A 22,353-nucleotide genomic window follows, 5' to 3' on the forward strand; every position below is an offset into this window, starting at 1 on the left:
ATGGCTAAGTATTTTGCCTTGTATATTCTTTGAGTATATGCACTAAGACAGCTTTCCCTTATTCAAAAAAGTAACTAATATAGATAGGGCTCGAGAGATAGCTTACAGGGTAAGGTACATGCCTTACCCTGTATATGGCCTACATTTGTGCCCTGAGAGTAGTACCAAGATATAGCACTGAGAAAAGTTCTGGTACTGTGATCTCTCTCTCTCTCTCACTATCTCTCCCTGTCTACACACACACACATACATACACACACTCCCTCACCTCTCTACCTGAATGAAAAATGAAAGTATAACTAACAAAGTCATTTTGGACATACCTGAGACCTTTCAAAGCAGAAGCCTTTCTAAATCTCTATACACTGTTATTATCTTCTCTGCATAGTGGAGCTGGTAATACTATACATTCACAAATCTTTGTGTTGCTAATGAGAAGATGTTTTTAAACCATAGGAGTTGTATACACATACAGCTGTCAGTTATCAGAATCAGAACAGAGAGTAAGAAATGGTACAAAGGCACTGAGATGATAGAGCCATTCAGAAATGCATTAGAGAATCACTGCAACAGAGAGACTTGTCCAAGGTCAGATCTTAGCTTTCCTAGGTGCCATTTAGAGGAAATGCCAATATCTTATCTATATGGCAAGACTCCTGGTGAGATAGAAGCATTTTCTTAGATGAAAGTTCACATTACATAGTGCAGAAAAATCCAGTTGACTCCTATTTGAAAACAGACTGCTTTTTTAGTAAAAATAAAATTAGACTGACTCCTTACCAATTTTGACCTAAGTCCTTAATCACTTCAAACACCTATAAAATCATCAAATGCCAATTGTTCTAAACAAAGAGAAATCAAATTGTAAAATACCGAATTCAAACAATTAACTTTGATAAAATACTCAGATGATGTTGTTGTATTTCTTTTCTCCTCATGATTATTTTACTATTGTTTATTGATTTACAAAATTATTTTAAAAACAAGGGTATAATTCCACACTGTTCCCACCTCCAGAGTTCTGTATTCCCATTTCCTCCACTGGAAACTGCAGTGATTCTCCTGAAGTCACAGATATGTACATTTTTTTTCTATGGCCCTGCCTTCTCTTCCTTTATGTCATACTTCAGGCTATTAGTACTTCAGAATGTTCTTCCTTTTGTCCTCTTCTATCACCGGGTGCTGATGGAATTAGAGCTCAGAGTCCTCTGTCTTCTTCCCCTAATATTTCTCACTTTCTAAGAGTATGGATCAAAAATTTTGGGGGGTGCAGAAGATAGAATATCTGGCTTCTCCACAGGACATGGCTGTTGGCAAGTTAACACATATCCCCAGCCTATTTCTATCTTTCCCTAGTGGGGTAAGGTTCTGGAGAGACCTCACATTGGTGAGGCTGTCTGCCCAGGGAAATCAGGATGGAATCATAATAGCATCTGCAATGTGGTGGCTGAAAGGTGGTAAGATATAAAATAAGACAAAAGTGTTTAACAAACAGGAACCAAAAAGCAGAAATGGAGCAGATGAGAATATGTATCTTAGGGTGGAAAGAAACTAGGAAGTCTATTTTAGGTATGTTCTGAGGGGCCCATGGCTTTAGTAATTTTTGCTTGAGCTTAGTAGCTAACATGGAGGTAGACTAAAAATATTATCTGGGGGTAGGGCACCAAAGTAAAAACCCTGTGGTGAGGGGGAGAGTGGGCATGCGGCTCCCTGGGCTGGGGGGGGGGGTAGGGGTGGGGGTAGGTGGGTGGGATGGGACACAATCTTTTGGTGATGGGAATGCTGTTTATGTACACCCCTATTAAACTGTAGTCATATAAATCACTATTTAATTAATATGAGAGGGGGAAAATTGATTGTATGTCTAACAAAGGGACTTTTCAAAGTTAACCCAATTACCAAATAATGTGATAACAGTAACTATCCATTGTCTTCTTGAACCCTAAGACAGCAGGAATCTCACATCTCCACTATAGAGCCTAAATTTCCCCCAGTCCTGGGACCCTAGAGTAGGGCCCACTTTCCCGTATGCGTCTCCCAATTCTTATCAAATAATACTGCATCTGCTGATTGCTACCTAATCAATGCAACGAGTGCCACCCCAGCATGCTTCACTTCAGACTGTGTCCACAGACTTCAGGTGTGGAACGACAACCCTTCAGCTTCATCGCTCGGGTGAGACCTTTCCTTTCATAGTAGTCTCTAATTCCATCCCAGGTGGTTCACTTCCTAACAAAGTCCCAAAACCTAGATATAGACCAGGTTCCAGGAGATAGAGCATATGGTCACACGTATCCATAAACTAGGGCAAATATATACCTGAAAGCACAAGTACACTAGAGTTTGCAGTGAGTACCCCACAACACTTCATTTCTACTATTCCAACCTTTGGGTCCATGATTCTTCAACAATTTGTTTGGCTTTGTATGTTAACTCTCTTTTCAGCCACCAGGTTCCAGATGCCATCAGGATGCTGGCCAGCCTTCCCTGGACTGAAGACCCCACCAATGCGTCCTAGAGCTCAGCTTCCCCAGAGACCCACCCTACTAGGGAAAGAGAAAGGCAGACTGGGAGTATGGATCGACCAGTCAATGCCCATGTTCAGCGGGGAAGCAATTACAGGAGCCAGACCTCCCACCTTGTGCAACCCACAAGGACCCTGAGTCCATGCTCCCAAAGTGATAGAGAATGGGAAAGCTGTTGGGGAGGGGATGGGATATGGAGACGGGTGGCGGGAACTGTGTGGAATTGTACCCCCCCCCCCATCCTATGATTTTGTTAATGTCTCCTTTCTTAAATAAATAAAAAAAAATTATCTGGGGGTTAGGGTTAGGGGTTAGGAATATATATATATATATATATATATATATATATATATATATATATACTGGGAAGATAGGATAATATATATATAATCTGGGAAGATATTGTCAGAGTTGAGAATAGAGCTAGAAAACTGGATCAGGGCAGAAAGTAGCTCCAAAAATAGAATAAAATACATAAATTCAGTTAATATTGATCTGGCTCAGGACCCATATATATTCATATTTAGCACAGGAGCCTGTATAACCTCTGAGTCCTTGTCAGTCTCAGTTCACTGGCCATTGTCACAGCTGGGAACATTCTAGGTTGCACTCATTTCAGGACCAGTCTTCCTTGCATGACAGAATAAGATGACCCAGCCTCCCTTCAGAGAGTGGAGAAGTCCCTACCATTGCTACTTTATAGTGAGTGCAAAGTCCTGGAGAGACCACAAGAGGGCTTATGTTGACATTCCTGATGGAAGTAACCAGTGATGGTGGAGAAAGGTGTCTACTAGAAGGATAGATTCATCACATCTATAGGGAAATCCAAGGATTCCCTGATTAAGGACCCAGATGATAGGCTAGGCTGATAGTGACCAAAAAGGTCACCATTAAGTAAGCCAGAATCTTGCCCTTATCCAGATTTTGTAATCCCTTATTTATCTGACAAGCTTAGACTTTCTTCCACTTGTTAAACCATTGAGTGTCATTTGTTGCATCCAAACCAAAATCAGGTTTATGGGGTCTGACCTCAATTTAGGGAGGAAATATACCTAGAACTTTAGTTGGGTCTAAGTTAACCTGGTGTTTTATAGCAATAACTTGTTTGACAATTCTAATAAAGGTTCTAATAATTGTCCTTTCATCAGTATATCTCTTAGTCAATTGTATAGTGTTACTTCTAGAGATTATTAAGGGGTGACAATAATGCTGATTTGGTCAGAAGAGATTAGGAGATATATCTTTCTTTTGTTTAGTTAGTTGAGTAGATACAGTGATTGAGGCACATGAAATAGGAAGTAGGAGAGGAGGGTGTCTAGGCCTATATCTATCTCATGTAACTTTGTTAGAGAGTGTGCCATTTGAAATAGAACTAGGTAGCCCTATGTGTTAAGAAAGGCCTCACTTCACCCCTGTGATAATAGAATGCATCAGTAATGATAGCAATGATAATTGCTGTAAATGTTGTGTGGGGGGGGGGGGCATAGAAATCCTCCCATACTGCTGGTGGGGATGTAAATTGGTCTGTGGAGAACAGCCTGGAGAACTCTCACAATACTAGAAGTGAACCTAATCCATGACCCTGAGATTCCTCTCTTGGTGATATAGCCTAAGGAGTCAAACACACCCATCCAAAAAAATATGTGTATACCTATGTTCACAGCAGCTCAATTTGTAATAGCCAATCTCTGGAAGCAATCCAGGTGTCCAACAATAGATGAGTGGCTGCGTAAGCTGTGGTATATATACATAATGAAATACTACATAGCTAGTAAGTATAATGAATTTACTTTCCCCTCATCTTGCATGGAGCTTGAAGGAATCATGTTAAGTTAGATAAGTCAGAAAGAGAAGAATGGATATGGGATGATATCACTCATAGAAGCTGAGAAATAAGAACAGAAAGTGATACAAAAAACAGGGCTTGAACAGGGTTTGGAGTATTACACCAAAGAGTGGGCTCCAGGTCCACCCTAGGGGGGTGGAGGTGGGGACTAAACCTTTGGTGGTGGGAATGGTGTTAAATTATATTCCTACTAACTTAAAAATCACTATTTACTCAGCATGTCGGGGAAAAATAGTTTCAAGTCTTTTAACTGCCTAGATTTCATTCTAAGTATGTATTCTTTTAGTCTAAGCAATTAATGTTTCTAATTTATAAACTGAATTCTAACACTGAGCTTAAATTGTTAAAGCATTTCTAAAAATAACTTTAAAAATGACTATGCTACCTACAACCTTAGATCAGATAGATCAGAATTTAACTGGTTCTATCAGCATCTAAGATATAGTTAATAGTAGATAGCATTAAATGACATAAATCATGGTGAGGCTAAGTATAGTACAGTAAGTCTTTTTTTTAGTACAATAAATCTTAACCATGGAATTTTCAAAGAAAACCATGCTCCCAAGTAACTCAATAATAATGTTAATAATAATAATGATGATAACAATAAATTGTTATTATAAACTCTTTCTAAAAATCCTTCCCATTCTCTTTAAGACCTGTTTTTCTCCTGGTCCTGGAACCTCTGCAACTTTGCCTGTATTTCTTGATGCCTCTCCTCTTGATACCTTACCCTGTTACATTGCCTTTGCTGACCTCAACTAAATCATTGCAACATTATGTCACATTATGCTACTGCTGCCTTTTTGCTTCAGTTTGTATCCAGAAATGCTAAGCTTGAGATGTCAACCTTCTAACTTCAATACTAACACTGCGATATAGGTGGTTTGGAGATCAAAATGTTCCAACCATCTGTACCCCATCCCAACACACACACACACACACGCACACACACACACACACACACTCCTCCTACAATTCTTGATTCACAGAAAAATAAAAGATTACTAAATCAGTACTCTAGTCTAGCATGGCTTTCATTTGATTTAAATTACATAAAAGTTCACCCATCCGTTCCTATTAGTCTCAATTTCTCTGTGTCCTATCAAATAAAAATGAAAAAGAAATCTTATCTTTCAGTTCCATCTTTTCCAGATTTCCTTGATTCTTGAGTTTTCAAAGAAGGCATCATTTTTGTTGTTGTTGTTGAACTGTATTTACTGTTTCTTCTCTGAATCTGATCTAGTGTCACATCTCTATTAAACAAAGCACCTTTGTAATTGGTAGGCGTCTGTCTCGAACTGAAATTATTTTGAAATACTTCTGTTTTAGTAAGATGCAGTCTCCCCCATCACCACTCTTTTTTGTGGAGTTGTGACATAAAATAAGTGACTATAAATTACTATAGTAAGACCGTGTACTATTATACTCTTTCCCTCATAGTTTTCTTACCAGCTCTGTGTGGTACGTTCTATTTTTAATCCCAGTGTATTTAGATCAGAAGCCTGAGGCTGGGGAAGTTGAATTCCATCCTTATAGTGATAAGTGGTGGAGTCAGGACTCTCCATTGGTCTTTGCCTTCACTTCCTGCTACTATTTCTCTAATCGAGATTTGTAAAGATAGCCATTAGTAATGAAAAGGGGAACTTCTAAATGATCATTTTTTTACTTACTACTTTATAGTGAGTAATACTGTCATATAATTTTAGTGCCCAAATATATATATAGATATATTCACTAGGGCTTGGTGCCTGCACTACCAATCCACTGCTCCTGGAGGCCTTTTTTTTTTTTCCATTTTATTGGATAAGACAGAGATAAATTGAGAGGAGAGGGGGAGATGGAGGAAGAGAAGATAGACACCTGCAGACCTGCTTTACTGCTTGTGAAGCACTGTGAAAGATTAAAATTTTAAGAAGCAGAGATAGGAAAAATGTTCAATTATAATTTTATATATTTGCAATGTACTCTAAATTGATTCTCATTAGCAAGCAATTGCATTCTGATCATTAACATATCTAATATTTCTAGTATATTCTTTAGCTGTAAATTTTATGCAGTTCCTTCTTAGTTTGTTACTTATTATAAGGACCTTTGATTCATTTATAAGCAACATGTTGGTTCGCTATTTATTAGAATAGAGAGATGATTAATTGTATTTATATACTTTTCTCATATTTGGGAGCTTCTCTCTGCCCTTATCCAGCTTTCTAGTCCTATCCTCAACTCTGACACCATCTTCCCTGATAATATCCTAACCCATCTGCATGTTAGCTATTGGGCTCAGTCAAAAATTAGTAAAGTCATGGGCCCCTTGAAATATACCTAAAATAGACTGCCTAGATCCTTCCAACATGAAAACCCTAAATTTCATCTGTTATACTTTTTCCTTTATGTTCCTGATTATTTAAAAAAAAATCGTTCTGCTTTATATCTTAATGCTTTTCAGCCACCAAGGTGTACATGCTACCAGGACACCAACCTGACTTCCCTGGACAGACAGCCTCATCAGTATATCGCAGAACCCCACCTTCCCAGACCTCTACCCCACTAGAGAAAGACAGAAACAGACTGGGGGTATGGATCGACCTGCCAATGCCCATGGACAGTAGAGAAGCAATTACAGAAGCCAGACCTCCTACCTTCTGCACCCCATAAAGATCTTTAGATACATACTCCCAGAGGGATAAAGACTAGGGAAACTGCCAATGGAGGGGAGGGGATACTGAATTCTGGTAGTGGGAATTGTATGGAATTATAACCCTTTTATACCACAATCTTGTCAATCATTACTAAATCACTAATAAAAAATTACAAAAAAAAGAAAATAACAAGTAGTATCTGGTCTCCAGCAGCCATGTTGCAGTTATAGCTACTGGTCTCCTGGGGTTCCTTAATAAGTAGTCAGAAAAAGTCAATTGGCAATTAGAGAAAGAAATGTGTATACTTGGCAGGTTTTATACTGACATGACTGACAAGAGACATAACTGATAGAAATGATAATGTCAGAATAAACTCACCATAGTATTAGCATATTGTCTTAAAAATAAACCATCACCAATCCAAGTAAGAGAGAAATGGTTTGTTTAAACAATGATTAAGATATTATAAAAATGACATACAAATTTCTCCATAGTAGAAAACCCAAAGCAAAAAGAGATCTCCTTTTTTTTTCCAGTTCACTTTATTGGTGGGTTAATGGTTTACAGCACCACTGTTGACACACGGATACAATTTCTCATCTCTCTGTGACATGTGTTTGCAAAATATTCTCACCATCAACTTACTGGAAAAAATCATTAAAAGGATTGACTAATCAACATAAGAATAATTAAAACTGAACAAAAAATCTGGCAAGGACAATTATTATATCAAAGATTTTCTCTCACTAAGCTAGACAAGAGCCACCTCTACTAGATGTTCTCAAATCTAGGTAAGCTTAAATGACTACTAAGTTATTTGAGTTAATATTTTTAAAAAGCCCTTTAGCTAAATTTTTATAGTCTTTCATCTGAACACCACCCCCTTTTTTTCTCTTACAGGAGGTAAAGTATATTTAATTGCATATATTTTTTTTTCCTTTGAAAGGAAGGAATGGCTTTTTAGATTTTCAAAGTCTCAGGATCACTGAGATGAGGGTATCTGAAAAGAAGAATGAGAACATATTGTAAAGAGAAAGTCCCTGAACATTGTCAGAGGAAGGACTTTGCCTTGATCTAAAACTATTACTTTGAAAAATGGAATAATTAGGAGGAACAAAAGAACTCATAATAGATGGGCTGAGGTGGAGTGGGAAAGGTGCTGATATGCTGTGCTGAGACAACTACCTTATCAGGCTCACAGACACACTAAAAACAGACCTCAAACACCAACTGGGTAAATACCTCTCACCTTTATTATTCTTCTGGATTTTCTTTCTTGTAAATATACCCTTTAATTTTATACTGTAAAAAAAAACAACCCATATAGATTATTTTTCATGAATATCTACTAAGGTACTTCCAATTTTGCTCTGATAAAATAGCTTTCTCATAGTATCACAACTTGGCTTGAATTGTAAGACAATAACAAGTGTCATTGTGAGAACATAGTGGAACTAAGATGGAGAAATCTGGTGGTGGGAACTGTGTGGAACTGTACCCCTCTTATTCAATGAACTTGTTCATATCTTATTCAATGAACTTGTTCATAATTAAATCAATTTTAAAAAAGAATAAAAAGGTTAAATGAAATGTGGAAGGAAACACTCAAAGTATAACATATATGTTTGATGCTTCTCACCCAATACTAAAGCTTTTGTGATATATACAGTTAAAATGAAATATAAGATTTTATTTTATTTTATTATTAACACCATTCCCGCCACCAAAGACTGTGTCTCACCCCACCCACCCCCACCACCACCCCACCCCATGAAGCCAAACATCCGCCTTTTAAATTTAAATATAAGATTTTAAGAGCAATTTAAATAATAAAACTGCCAGGGATCAGGGCAGTAGCATACCAGGCTAATAAGCAGGCATAGTACAAAAGCACAGGAAGCCTGATTGGAGACCCTGGCTCCCACCTGCAAATCAACCACTGCAAAGGGCTGTGGACATTCCGAAATTTCCAGAATGACACTCAATCTACTCTTACTTAGCATGACTATTCCTTAAAATGAGAAGATCCCCTTTCTTCACTTATGATAATGCAGGAAGGTGAAATCAAACCCAAGTAAGAGTTTGAGCTAAGAATCATCAGAGTATCCATAGGCCCATAAATAAATCAGAAGGTATGCCCTGAAAATATGACTGAGTTAATATTTCAACTCAGTGCTTCACCTAAATGTCACCTTGTCAAATTTTGAAGTTTAATGCTAAACAGCAGCTGTGTGTGGAACAGAAATCACCAAGAGACAGAAAAAATAAGGAAATAGAGAATATTAAATAAACGTATTTGTGATATGTCAGTTACTGACTAGCTTGCTTGACTTGAATTTAACCTTTTTATAAATGGCTGTTTGTGCATCATAACAGATCAAATGAAGACCATTAATACCCATAGCAGGAAAAAAAATCAACATATTCATGAACTAGTGTTTTGCTTTCACTTGTTACAGCTAAGAAACTTTACACTTAAGCAAGTAAAATTGTACTACCATTAATTTATCTGAATGTATTATCCTGAATTTAAATTTATAAGTTTATACCTATATAACTATATCAAATAAATCATTCCTTTCTGGACAAATTATTAAACTTAAAAAGAGAAGTATACGTTAAACTTTGATTTGTCCTGAACAGACCCTATTTGTTGCTATGCACTCTCCCCCTACGGGAGATTTGTTTTAGCCCTTGCTAATTTTCACGCTACTCCCTTCTCCCCGACCCTATCCTAAGTACTTCCTGAGTTTCTGCCCCAGCCGCCAAAGGAGAAGGATGCGGGACAGATCTGTGTGGTGATTAGTTTGGGAGTCCCTCTCTGCCGCCAGAGGAGAAAGATGGAGGAGTACATTGCCCGCTCGTGAATAAAGATTAAACTGCGTTCTCAGCTCAGCTGTGTGTCTCTGGTGGTCTGTTACCCGCCCGTGAAGCCAGCCCCGGAGTAAAAACACCTATTCATAGGTTTTTTATGTTGACTACTATAGTTGTCAAGATAAAAAAAAATGATATTAATTTAACCTATCTTTCAGATAATTTTAAGAGGATTATAATTCAAATGGTTGTTTACCTTAATTATCAACATAGTCAACATAATTCTAAAAATAAATGCAGAAGCCTTTCTTAAAGATTAATTTAGCTAGTTTTCAAATTAAAAATCTTAAATAATAAGGATGCAAATAATTTCATACAAGGCTCCACTGGATTGGCCTAGTTATTTCTTCTAAATGATTCAATCTATTGTATTTCATTTAGTGAATGGTTAAAAAAAAAAAAGGATATACCTGTCTGAAATTAACCTACACAGACTCTTGTGCTTAATGTGAATAAATATAGGTCCTATGTCAGATTGATGGGGTTTTTATATAGTTTCATCTTACTTGGGAGCTACTTTCTGCCTTAATACAACACTCTACTCCTATTCTCAATTCTGACACCATCTTCCCAGACAATACTTTTAGCCTACCTGCATGTTAGCTACGGGGCTCAGGCAAAAATTACTAAAGTCATGGGCCCCTTGGAATATATCTCAAATAGACTTCTTAGCTTCTTCCCACATGAAGACTCTTAGTTTCATCCGGAACTCTGGTGGTATAAATAGTGTAGAATTGTACCCCTTTTATCCTATGGTTTTGTTGATATTTTTTATTTTATAAATAAATTTTAAAATTAAAAAAGATATAAAAATAAATTTTAAGACAATCAGAGGCATTCTCAAAGTATTATTTATTATATGCTGGATAACTGAGAACCATTTAAATGTCCAACCTGAATAAATAAATTGGATAAAATCATACATGGGAATGCTAGGCAACTACTGAAATAAATGTTCCAAAAGACAGTTGATTTCAAGTAAAAAGCTATTTAAAATATTTGATTAAATGTGCATAATGCAAGGGGCCTGGTAATGCCCTGATGACAATTTCTTGTACTCAGCACCATGCCTGTATTCCTTGACCTTGGCTTTGATTTTCAGCCTTCACTGTTTATACTGAAACATACTTTTGACAATGTGACCTCTTCTCTGTAAACCATCTTTCCCTTCATCTCTTTCATACTCCACTTTACCAGCAGGATCCAGTTCCAAAGCCTGCTCAGCTCCTCCTGGCCAAGTCTGGTTAATTTTTGGTACTGGGGACAAATACCAATAAATTGCCCTTGAGAGAATTTGGCATTAGAAAACAAAGACAAAGGAATAGTTTCTAGAACATATTCTATAAAAGCTTTTTTTTTTTTTCCTGCAGTGAAACTTCTTTCCCACCTTCCTCAAACTATCCGAGGATTAATTATCACTGATCTCTTGAAAGGTTCCTATTATAACAAAATCCTTGAGGACTATACAGAACATTTCTTTTTTCAGAGTACAGTCACAGATGGGATATCAGCCTTACGACTAGAAATCAAGTATTATTTTCTTAAATGCACAGATATGAAAACTATATTCTGAAGAAGCAAGACTAAGTCATTTGTACCCCCTGGCCCCCAGAGAGTGGTCATCTGTAAATAGTGATGATAATACCCACGTGGTGGAGTTGTTCTAAGGATTAAATGAGATAAGTATGTAGCCTTCTGAGCACAGTGTCTGGAACAAGGGCAGCATTCACCAAATACCATCTCCTATGACTCTTAGGTCAGTGGGAAGCTCAAGGTTACATAGCTGGGAAGTGACAGCACCAGAATAAGAACCCATGCCTTTTCATGCCAAGCTTGTACACTTTATACTACTCATTAGATTTAAAAAAAAAAAAAAAGTATTAAGGAATGGCCTGTGTCCTCAAAAAATTATAATATTTTGTAGAAGGCATATTTCAGCCACAGAAACAACAAGGCAAATATTCCCTCAGAGAACATAGATAACTCTTTTTAAAAAGGTAGAATATAGCTCTAAAATTATACAATTTCTTTATGAACAGCTACTTTTAAAATGACTTCTTGCATATACATTGCAATGATTAGAAATTTCATATCTTTCCTCCTTTCAAAATGAGTCTAGTATGAAGAAATCAGATATGAAAATAAATCTCTTTCCATCCAATTATAGAAAATATTTTCTGTAGGCATTTATACTGCAGGAAGTTTAAACTATTCTTGGAAACTTTTAACTTCTAGAAAGTACCATTCAAAATAACATGTTCCTTTTTAAAGGACTTAAAAGCAGCTTTCTCTGAGTTTGAGGCTGCTTCCATTTTAAAAAGAATTCTTCCATTTAATTAATTACTTTAACCTACAACACATGATACCTGACAACTGGTTACACAAGAGAGACAAGGGTAGTCAGTTTCGTACAGGCAAAGACAAAGTTCTTGATGAAGGCAGAAGTACAAGTCTACACAGCCACTCAGAGCAGGAAATCATTTTGTCCCCCATATCCAGGATCACCGACTCAAAGCAATTCTGTCTTTAGAGCAGTCTTGGATATTTGATGTCATAATAACGAATCCAGGGTAACTGACCCTAAGTAATACCACTTCTTTATAGCAATATTATCCCATTTATAAGATTACAAAGAAGATTTCAAAACCCTGTATTTGGGCCTAGAGGGTGACTTAGTATAAACAATCAATATGTGATGTGTGATTCTCTAGGTTCAGTTTCCAGCATTATATACTACAGAGTGATGTCTGTCTTTATCTCTTAAAAATGTCTTTAGAGGGTCGGGCGGTAGCTCAGTGGGTTAAGCACATATGGCGCCAAGCGTAAGGACCAGCATGAGGATCCCAGTTCGAGCCCCCGGCTTCCACCCTAAGGGTAGTTGCTTCACAGATGGCGAAGCACATCTGCCGGTGTCTGTCTTTCTCTCCCACTCTCTGGCTCCCCTCCTCTCTTGATTTCTCTCTGTCCTACCCAACAACAACAGCAATGACAACAATAATAATAATGACAACAGCAAGGGTAGCAACAAGGGCAACAAAGGCAACAAAATGGGAAAAATGGCCTCCAGGAGCAGTGTATTGGTAATGCAGAGAATGAACCCCAACAATAACCCTGGAGGCAATATATATATATATACATATATATATATATATATATCTGTGTCTTTAACACATTTACAACACCATGTTATGAAATGTTGGACTTCTTCTCTAAAAAGGCAATTTAATAATGAATACTTGAGAGTTCACATTTTGAAATGTACTCAATGCTCTGTGTATTCCCAAATTACATATATCCTAAGATAGATAATGATGTTTGGAAAGGTGGAAAGGTAGAGACTTATTAAAAGTAGGAAATAGAAGAAATTTCATTTCAAAAATATCAACCTCCCCTTTCTGTATTTCTATTCCTCTGGAGCCATAAATAAGTAAATGTATAAACAAAGGTAGATACCTTTATTTACTGAGCATCTTCAATGAAGCAAACATCCACTGTTTTGTGGTGCCTACTTTATATGTTCCACTCCCTGTAACACATATATTAAACCGTATATGTTAAAAATGGGGATATTAAGTCATATAGAATTGAAATGGCATATTTAAAATATAGGAACTTATAAGTAACAAAGGAGGAATACTCACTTTAGTGCTCATTCTGGTTAGGCACCCCCATTGTGACCTACACTTATAGTCTAATTCACATCCAGGTGGTAAAGATGGGCGGCTAGTTGAGTGAAACCTCTTAGAAACTTTCCTATTCTGAGAGTGACTAGGTAGGCTCAGTTTTAACCCAAATCAATGGCCCTTGTAGTAAAATTTGAGACAGACTGACAAGACATAAGAATGCTGAGATTTCTTAGCAATGAGCTAGTTGGCATCTTCCCTGCCACTATACAGATTCAAAATAACTAAAGCCTGAGGGAACTGTGACTTTGCAGAAGTCACACAGCAAATTGTAGAGAGCCAGGGTATTTTAGCATATTCTAACATATTTTATGGCATCAGCAAAAATATTGAGATAAAAAAGTATTTAAACACAGGCAAAAGTCACATTCCAGGAAAAATAAGAAATAATTTCCATGTGACTAATTCACACTTAATTGATTTTGAATACTGACCTAACTACCAGAATTTGACCTCCAGAGGCACCTCTTGCTAATTGTGCAGGCTTGATAAGCACTCACTTTTTTGCATTGTAGTTCTAGTTAATTATATGAGAATAACACCAGTGACTGTCTCTCAAGATTACTGTGAGATACATAGTGATAATCCATGTACAGCTCTAACTTGTTTGTGCTCAACATGACTGAATAAATGTTAAATATTATTATTCTTTTCATTAAGAAGAGAAAATATAGTGGTTTACACAACAGACTTTCATGCCTGAGGCTCATAAGTCCCAGGTTCAATCCTTGGCACCACCATAAACCAGAGCTGTAAAGTGCTCTGATTGCGGGTTGGACAGTGGCACACTGGTTAAGAGCACATAAGATAAAGCTCAATGATTCATGCAAAGATTCCAGTTCCAGCCCTTGGCTCCCCACCTGCAGGGGGAAGCTTCACAAGTGGTGAAGCAGGTCAGCAGGTGTTTATCCTTCTCTCTCCCTCTCTATAGCCTCCTCCCTTTCTCAACTTCTGTCCTATCCAATAAAATGGAAAAAAATGGCCATGGGAAGCAGTGGATTCATAGTGCAAGCACTGTGCCCTAGTGATAACCCTAAAGGCAAAAAAAAAGGGGGGGGGGAAGAAAAGAAAACAGTGTTCTGATTAAAAGAAATAAATATTATTGTTGCTTTTCTCTGACTTCTTATTTCACCTGCCCTCAAAGAATTCTGTTCATTCAGAAAGGTAAAACACACTGTATAAGACTTGAACTGAGGGGCCTGGCAGTGAAGCACCTAGCTGAGCTTACATGTTGCAGGTCTCCACCTGCAGGGGAAAGTTTCCTAAACAGTGGAAGCAATGTTCCAGACATTTTTCTGCCTCTCCTTCTCTATGTTTACCTTCTCGCCGATTTTTCTGTCTGTATACAATAAATAAATTAAAAAATTGAACTGTATGTGCTATATTATACCAGGGCAAAGAACTTGGGAAAAGGGGGAAGGGGAGAAGGGGAAGAAGTGGAAGGGCAGAGAGGGGGTTAGTTTGAGGTCCAGATGCACGATGGTAAATGTTTCGCAGATATCTATCATGGAGAGATGAAAAATTTATCCATGTGTCAACAATAATACCCTAAATAATTGCCCCCCCAAAAAATGATAAGAAAATAAAAATCTGTTCATTACTATATCCTTCAGGCCAAAATGAAAGGTACTGCAAGTTATACTAAGTGAAATAAGATAATTCTATTTTTTATATTTATTTATTTTCCCTTTTGTTGCCTTTGTTTTTTATTGTTGTTGTTATTGATGTCATCGTTGTTAGATAGGACAGAGAGAAATGGAGACAGGAGGGGAAGACAGAGAGGGGGAGGGAAAGATGAACACCTGCAGACCTGCTTCACAGCCTGTGAAGCGACCTCCCTGCAGGTGGGGAGCCCTGGACTTGAATCGGTATCCTTACGCTGATCCTAGGATTTTGATAGACACTGCATTCAATTTGTTGACTGTTTTGGGAATCACAGCATTCTTAAATTATTTCCTCCAGTATACCAGTTTAAAACATCTTTCCATTTATTTTTGCCTTCTACAAATGCTTTCACTAATTTAATCTTATGGTTTACAGAGTAAAGTCTTTCACCACTTTACTTAAATTTATTCCTAAGAAGTTTATTCTTTGTGATGTAATTAGAGTATTTTCTTTCTTTTTTTTAATTTTGGTCATTGCCAAGGTGTTGCCTCTCTGGGCTGATTTTCTTTCAGATAGCTAGACAGAGAGAGAGAGATACCACAGCACCAAAGTGTCCTTCAGTGCAGTGGGAAGTGGGCTGGTACCTGAGGCAGATACCTGACAAAGTCGCTGCACTCTCCAGGTAAGCTATCTTGCCAGCCTGGACGTCTGTCACAATTTATCTCCTAATTCAGTTAAAAGCTCAACCATTTGGGGGTTGGCGATAGCGCAGAAGGTTAGACACACAGGACACAAAACTCAAGGACCTGCTTAAGGATCCTGGTTCAAGCCTCTAGCTCTCCATCTGCAGGGAGGTCTCTTCACATGTGGTGAAGTGGGTCTACAGATGTCTATCTTTCTCTCCCCTCTCTCTGTCTTCCCCTCCTCTCACCTATCTCCTCTCTGTCCTATCCAACAACAATGACATCAATGACAAGAATAATAATAACCACAACAATGATAAAACAACAAGGGCAACAAAGTTGAGGGGAGGAGGGAATGGCCTCCAGGAGCAGTACATTCATGGTGCAGGCAGTGAGCCCCAGCAATAACCCTGGAGGCAATAAATAAATAAAATTAAATAAATAAAGCTCAATCATTCATTTAGTCATCTAAACTTGCTTCTACATTATTACCCACAAGACAACCTAGTGCTTCTCTCTCCCTCTTGAAATAGCTCTCTTTGGGTCTCTGGATCAGACATATTTTATTGATTTTTTTTTTTTTTGCCTAGAACACTTCAGTGCTTTAAACTCTGAATTTAAAAGTCTGGCAGTGGCACTCCTAGTTGATACTACACATCACCATGCTTAAAGAACCTCCTTCTCCTCCTCCATCTCCTCCATTTCCTCTTCCTTCTCCTTCTCTCTCTCTCTCTCTCTCTCTCTCTCTCTCTATATATATATATATATATATATATAGCCTATCCTCTCAAATTCTTTTTGTCCTATCAAACAAAAATAGAGGAAAAAATCTGAACTTATTTTTCTTTGGAAGCCCACCTTCCTACCATATCCAATGTCACATTTGCAAAATATAAATTAGATCATAGCCTTTCTCCTAGAAGCTGTATGCTTTCTATTTCCAAGCAGTGTATATTCACAGTCCAGGTCCTTTTATCACCTCTTCTCTGTAAAATACCTAAATATTCTTTGAACATGTCACTTCTTTCAACATAGAACACCAGCCCTTTCTCTAGAGAGCTCCTATCAGCTACTGGGATCCATTCCAAATGTGAACTTCCTCTCAAATACAGATTCCTTCTGCCCATCTCTCATGGACACCCACATAAGTGGTTAATATCGCCATTAAACACTTAGCGTGTTTATCATTAGCATGTATTTTCATTTTTCCTTTCTTTTTTTTTGCCTACAGGGTTATCACTGGAACTCGGTGCCTGCACTACGAATCCACTGCTCCTGGAGGCCATCTTTTTCCCCTTGTCGCCCTTGTTGTGGTTGTTATTGTCTTATAGATATTGTTGTTGGATAGGACAGAAAGAAATTGAGAGAGGAGGGAAAAACAGAGAGAGGGAGAGACAGACACCTGCAGATCTGCTTCACCACTTGTGAAACGAACCCCCTGCAGGTGGGGAGACCACCGGCTCAAACCGAGATTCTTATGCTGGTCCTTGCACTTGGCGCTATGTGAGCGTAATCCACTGCGCTACCACCCAGCCCCCAGTATATATTTTCTTATCCTCTTTTTCTCCTAGATTAGTTTCTGAAAAGCAAAGACCTGACTGTCTTAGTTACTGACATGGGGGTTGCACAGCACATAATAGATGCTTAAATAATGGTTGGAAAAATTGAGAGGATGGAAGTAAAAGGATTAGGAAAATAAGACCTTAGGAACTACCAAAGTTGGTCTTTTAAATCTCTTTCTGAAATACATATGACAAACTGCACATGATTATGTAAGTGATTTTTAAGAGTGTGATGTGTTCTTGTAAATGACAAAGCTCTCAAGTTCCCTTATGTCTATTAAAGTGAACATAAGTTCACTTATGTCTATTAAATGCTCATCCTTTGAGAGAGAGAACCACATCCTCTCAAATTTAGTTGGATTCTGCAGAATTGCACACCAAATCTTTTGAAAGGCTGTAGCTTGAGACTGGGGACACAGTGCAGCCACTTAGAGCACCAACTTGCATGCTTGAGATCCTAGAGTCCACAAATTTAATCCCAAGTCTGACCTTATATCAAGATAAGCAGTGCTTTAGTTCTCAACTGTCTTTCCCTCCTCCCCTTCTTCCTCCTCCTGCTTCTCTCTCTCTCCACTAATAAAAATATAAAATAAATCTTTGAACTAAAATCTGTAGGTCTAGTTGAAGACACTTTTCCATTAAAGAATTTCTGTGAACCAGTTGTTCATAAGTGCTCAATAAATGTTGATTTGATTTGCAATGAATTTGAAAGCACAGTGTAGTGCATGCTTTAAGCTAATACAATTCAATGACTAGAGTGGTTGTACTTAAGATAATAGCTCTAAGACTTAAAAAAAAAATCAATGACTATACTGAAAAATTGCCAAATGTTCACTCCTCTCCCCTGTTCCACTGTCAGCACTGACCTGCTTCTTGATCTTTTCCAGCTCCTGGATGTTTCTAGCTTCAGTGGACTCCCAGACCAGAGGAGGCAGGTTAGTAAGTGTTGCCCTGTACCTGCTATACATGTGTCCTGTATTTTGAAGTTGATGTAATATGTGTGAAAGTTGAGTTGCATTATTAAAAATGCCCTCGTTTTTCTCAAGTCTCTCAGTGTGATAAGCTAAGTTGGATTCTGGCCGAAGGAAGAGAGAAATGTGAGTTAGAAAGCTCTTGCAGTCTTTCATCCTCAAATTGTGGGGTTGTATGTTAACTCAAGCCCAGAAACTTTTTTTATTTTACTGAAACAGTGCTTAAAGGGAAAAGGATCTGGCAGTGAATTCATTAAGCTATCTTCTTATCCAACTCTTCTCTCTGAATGCAGGAAATAGGAAAGATCCAAAGCATGCACTCTTCTTATATGCATTTGGGGATAAGAAAAAGACAGCAATGCCTCAGAGGATAAATCAATAACTAAAATCAAACCAAGGCACCCGGGAAATCAGTAAGACCTGGGGGCAGCCCAGGTTGAGATTTGCGTGTTGCCTCTGATGAACTTTTGTTTGTTTACTTATTTATTTACCAGACCTCTGCTCAGCTCTGGCTTATGGTGGTGCAAGGGGATGAACCTGAGAGTTCAGAGCCTCAGGCATAAACGTCTTTTGCATAAACCATCATGCTATCTCCCCAAACCTCCTTTGGTGAACATTTAGAGGAAAACATCCCACAGGCTGGAAGAAGTCGGCACACTGCAGTCCCTTCTATTTCACTTTTCAAACTTGAAGTTATTTTTAGATGACCCAAGCCCGCTAATCCCAGGCAGGACAATTCCCAGCCCTCTGTGCCTCAAAGTACCTTGCTTTAAGCACTGGAAAAGGAGTTTCTGTTTCCTCCTACCCTCTTTGGGTCCAATTTGTCTCCCCTAACTCTCCCTCCAAATCTCTGTTTTGTGAACTATAACTCCCTCCCGGCTCCACTTATGCACCTGCTGCTGCTGTTACTAAAAAGGTGAACCCTTGGGTCAATAGAAATGAGGAAAGAGTTCCTTGAGACCCGCGCCTTCTTTTCCTAAAACTGTGTTCTAGGATTGACAACTGGATGCAGAGCGCCGGCTCCCGGCCACCACCACACGGGCTCTGCCCCCACCCCCTTCTCTATCTCTCTCTAACAGGGTCGCGCTGGCCCGCCCCCTGCGGCTCGCGCCACCCGGGTCCCCGCGCGCAACCACGGCAGGACAGAGTTCAGGGCGAGTGGGCAGACGCAGTTACATAACCGACCTGCTGGGCGTCCGCGATGTGCCGACAGCAGCTTCTGGGGCTGCTGGGTCAGTCCTCCAGGGCCAGCGGCAGCGGGTGCGGCACTGTCTGCTCACCTGCTGGCCGGTGCGAGCGAGCGAGCGCGCGTAGGTGCCGGCACAGTGCCCGCGGGCTTGGGCGTGGGGCCGTGCGCGGCGAGTCCCGCCTCTAGACCTCCAGGTCTTGGGTCTGCGGGTCTCTGCCTCCCGCCTGCTCCTCCCCGCAACCTCAGCCGCCGTCACCCGGGACAAAGCGGCTACGGGGAGGGGCCGAGCCAGCGGCTCTGCAGGAGCCAACAGAGATGGGCGCGCCCCCAGCTCCGACTCATCGGGCCAAGCTCCAATCAGACCCCGGGAAGCTGCAAGCCCCTGCCTGATCTTCACTTACCTCCTCCCCACTGACCCGGCGCCCTTCCGGGTCCCCCATTCGGTCTGCAGGGTTCCTACCTTGTCCTCAGCCTCACACCTCTGTCTTTTCCACTCAGGGTGACTGGAAAATGGTGAAGACCCTCGAAGCCCAAGGACTGGAGTCAGTCTGATGGCTCCTCGGGGTCACAGCTGGGCTGCTCGGAGGTGGTGGTGTGGGGGGGGAGGGTCTCTGGAGTGGGGTGGCGAGGGGGGCTGAGTCCAAGGCTAAGGATGACGGAGCAGCGGCTGCCAAGAAGAAACTGACAGGCAAACTGTGAACTGGGGAGTCCGAGAGACTTACAAGGTAGCTAAGACCCCCAACTCTGGTTGACTGAGGAAATGTCTGGAAGCCCCCCAGAGGGTCCTTGGTGCATTTGCGCTGTGGGTGCGCTGGCGCCCTCTGGCTTGAGCCGCGCTCTTCCCCGCTGCCCTCATGGGTGAAGGTGCCCTGCGCGCGCCTCTCGGCCCAGCCAGGAATCTCAGGCTTCAGACCTGGGCACAGGAGGACTTCAAGGACTCCGATTGTGTGAGGGAGAACCTGTGACACGGGTGTGGGACGCTGGTATCGTACAATAATCGGCGAAATGTGACACTATATAGGGTCGATCTGCAGGTCAAAAACTTTAACACTCCCCCTCCAAAAAAAAAACCAAAAACCAATTTAACCCCAGCAGAAGCCTGTGCTTTACAAAATGAAATATTTCAGAAGAGGAAGAAAGCCTGTGGTTTACGGGTGGCACCAATACACACAGGCCTGAGTCTCAGCAGAAGAATATCAACGACTCAAAAAAAGAAAAGAAAAGAAACTCTCGTAATAGCAAAAGTGGGGAAAATTGAAGGAAGAAAATGTGTGTGTGTGTGTGTGTGTGTGTGTGTGTGTGTGTGTGTGTGTGTGTGTACACCAAGCTGAGGAAGGAAAGGAATAATAGTATTACACTGGTTTATGTTCTGTCACTTTTTTCTATTTGCTGCATAAAATAAGCTTTTGTTCGTCTTGCTTTTTATATCTTCCAGTTCCATAATAACAATACTGAAAGGGCATAGAAGCAAGCAGTCTATAAATTACAGGATAATTCTTCGTTTATTCAGAGACCCCATTATATTTTCTCTCTTTTTTATCTCTTTATTGGGGGATTAGTGGTTTACAGTTGACATGTAATATTTTGTACATGTGTAGCATTTCCCAGTTTTTCACATAACAATTCAACCCCCACTAGGTCCTCCTCTGCCATCATGATCCAGGACCCGAGCCCTCCCCCCACCCAAGAGTCTATTACTTTTTTTGCTTGATGATGATGATGATTACCTCCAGGATTTTCACTGGGGCTTTATGCCTGTACCACTAAACCACTGCTCCTGGAAGGCATATTTTCCCACTTTTGTTGCCCTTGTTGTAAGTCTATTACTTTGGTGCAATACACTAACCCATTGTATTTTCTAAGGCTAATAGAACCGCACACATACTTTTTTTTAAAAGTAAACTTCTCTTTGGCTAATATGCATGGATATTAATAATAACACAACTCATACTTTCAGAGTTGAAAATGGCCATAGTCTTGTTCTTACAAACTTTTCTGACTGCTTAAATCTCTATGAGGTCAGAGCACCTCTCTGCTCTAATATAGGCAGTGATAGGGATTGGACCTGGAACCCCATATGGGCAACTGTTATTGCTGGGTGTCTGTAATGAATCCATTACTCCTGGAAGCCATTTTTCCCATTTTTTTTATTACATTGGACAGAGAGAAATTGAGAGGGGATGTGGGGATAATAAAGAAGTGGAAAGACTTGTGAAGTGACCTCCCTGGAGGTGGGGAGTCTAGGGCTCCAGCTAGGATTCTTGCATGGATTCTTGCTCTTCTTCTTTTTTAAAAAATATTTTTTTTATTAATGAGAAAGAAGGAGAGAGGGAAAGAACCAGATATCACTCTGGTACATGTGCTGTCAGGGACTGAACTCAGGACCTCATGCTTGAGAGTCCAGTATTTTATCCACTGCGCCACCTCCTGGACCACAATCCTTGTTCTTCTTATGTGTGCTTAACCCTCTGCACTTCTGTCCACTCCCTCCCCACCTCCTATCACTTTCTACAGAGGCTGCACCAGCTTTCATTCTCAACAAGTGTATGAGAATAAATTTAATAAAGGAGACAAGAGACTTGTACACTGAAGACTATGAATAACTATCAAAAGGAAATTAGATACAGAGTCGGGAGGTAGCACAGCCAGCGGGTTAAGTGCAAGTGGTGCAAAGCCCAAGGACCAGAGTAAGGATCCTGGTTGGAGCCCCTGGCTCTCCACCTGCAGGGGAGTCACTTCACAAGTGGTGAAGCAGGTCTACAGGTGTCTATCT

The 22,353-nt window shown here is 39.8% G+C and overlaps 1 protein-coding gene across 2 annotated transcripts in view; it reads right to left on the bottom strand.

Annotated features, from left to right (window-relative positions):
• RCAN2 (regulator of calcineurin 2) overlaps positions 1 to 20,174 on the bottom strand; it is a 331,461-nt gene extending 311,287 nt beyond the window's left edge. Inside the window, exon 1 of one of the 2 annotated variants that reach the window (XM_060189918.1) lies at positions 20,041 to 20,174. The gene's annotated coding sequence lies outside the window, so the exon portion shown is untranslated. Of the gene's footprint in view, positions 1 to 19,576; positions 19,861 to 20,040 lie in introns of those variants that run through there. The other variant, XM_007537126.3, reaches the window with a different exon arrangement.
• Positions 20,175 to 22,353: the final 2,179 nt, after the last annotated feature.

Source organism: Erinaceus europaeus, chromosome 4, assembly GCF_950295315.1.
Source record: "Erinaceus europaeus chromosome 4, mEriEur2.1, whole genome shotgun sequence".
Lineage (NCBI taxonomy): Eukaryota > Metazoa > Chordata > Mammalia > Eulipotyphla > Erinaceidae > Erinaceus > Erinaceus europaeus.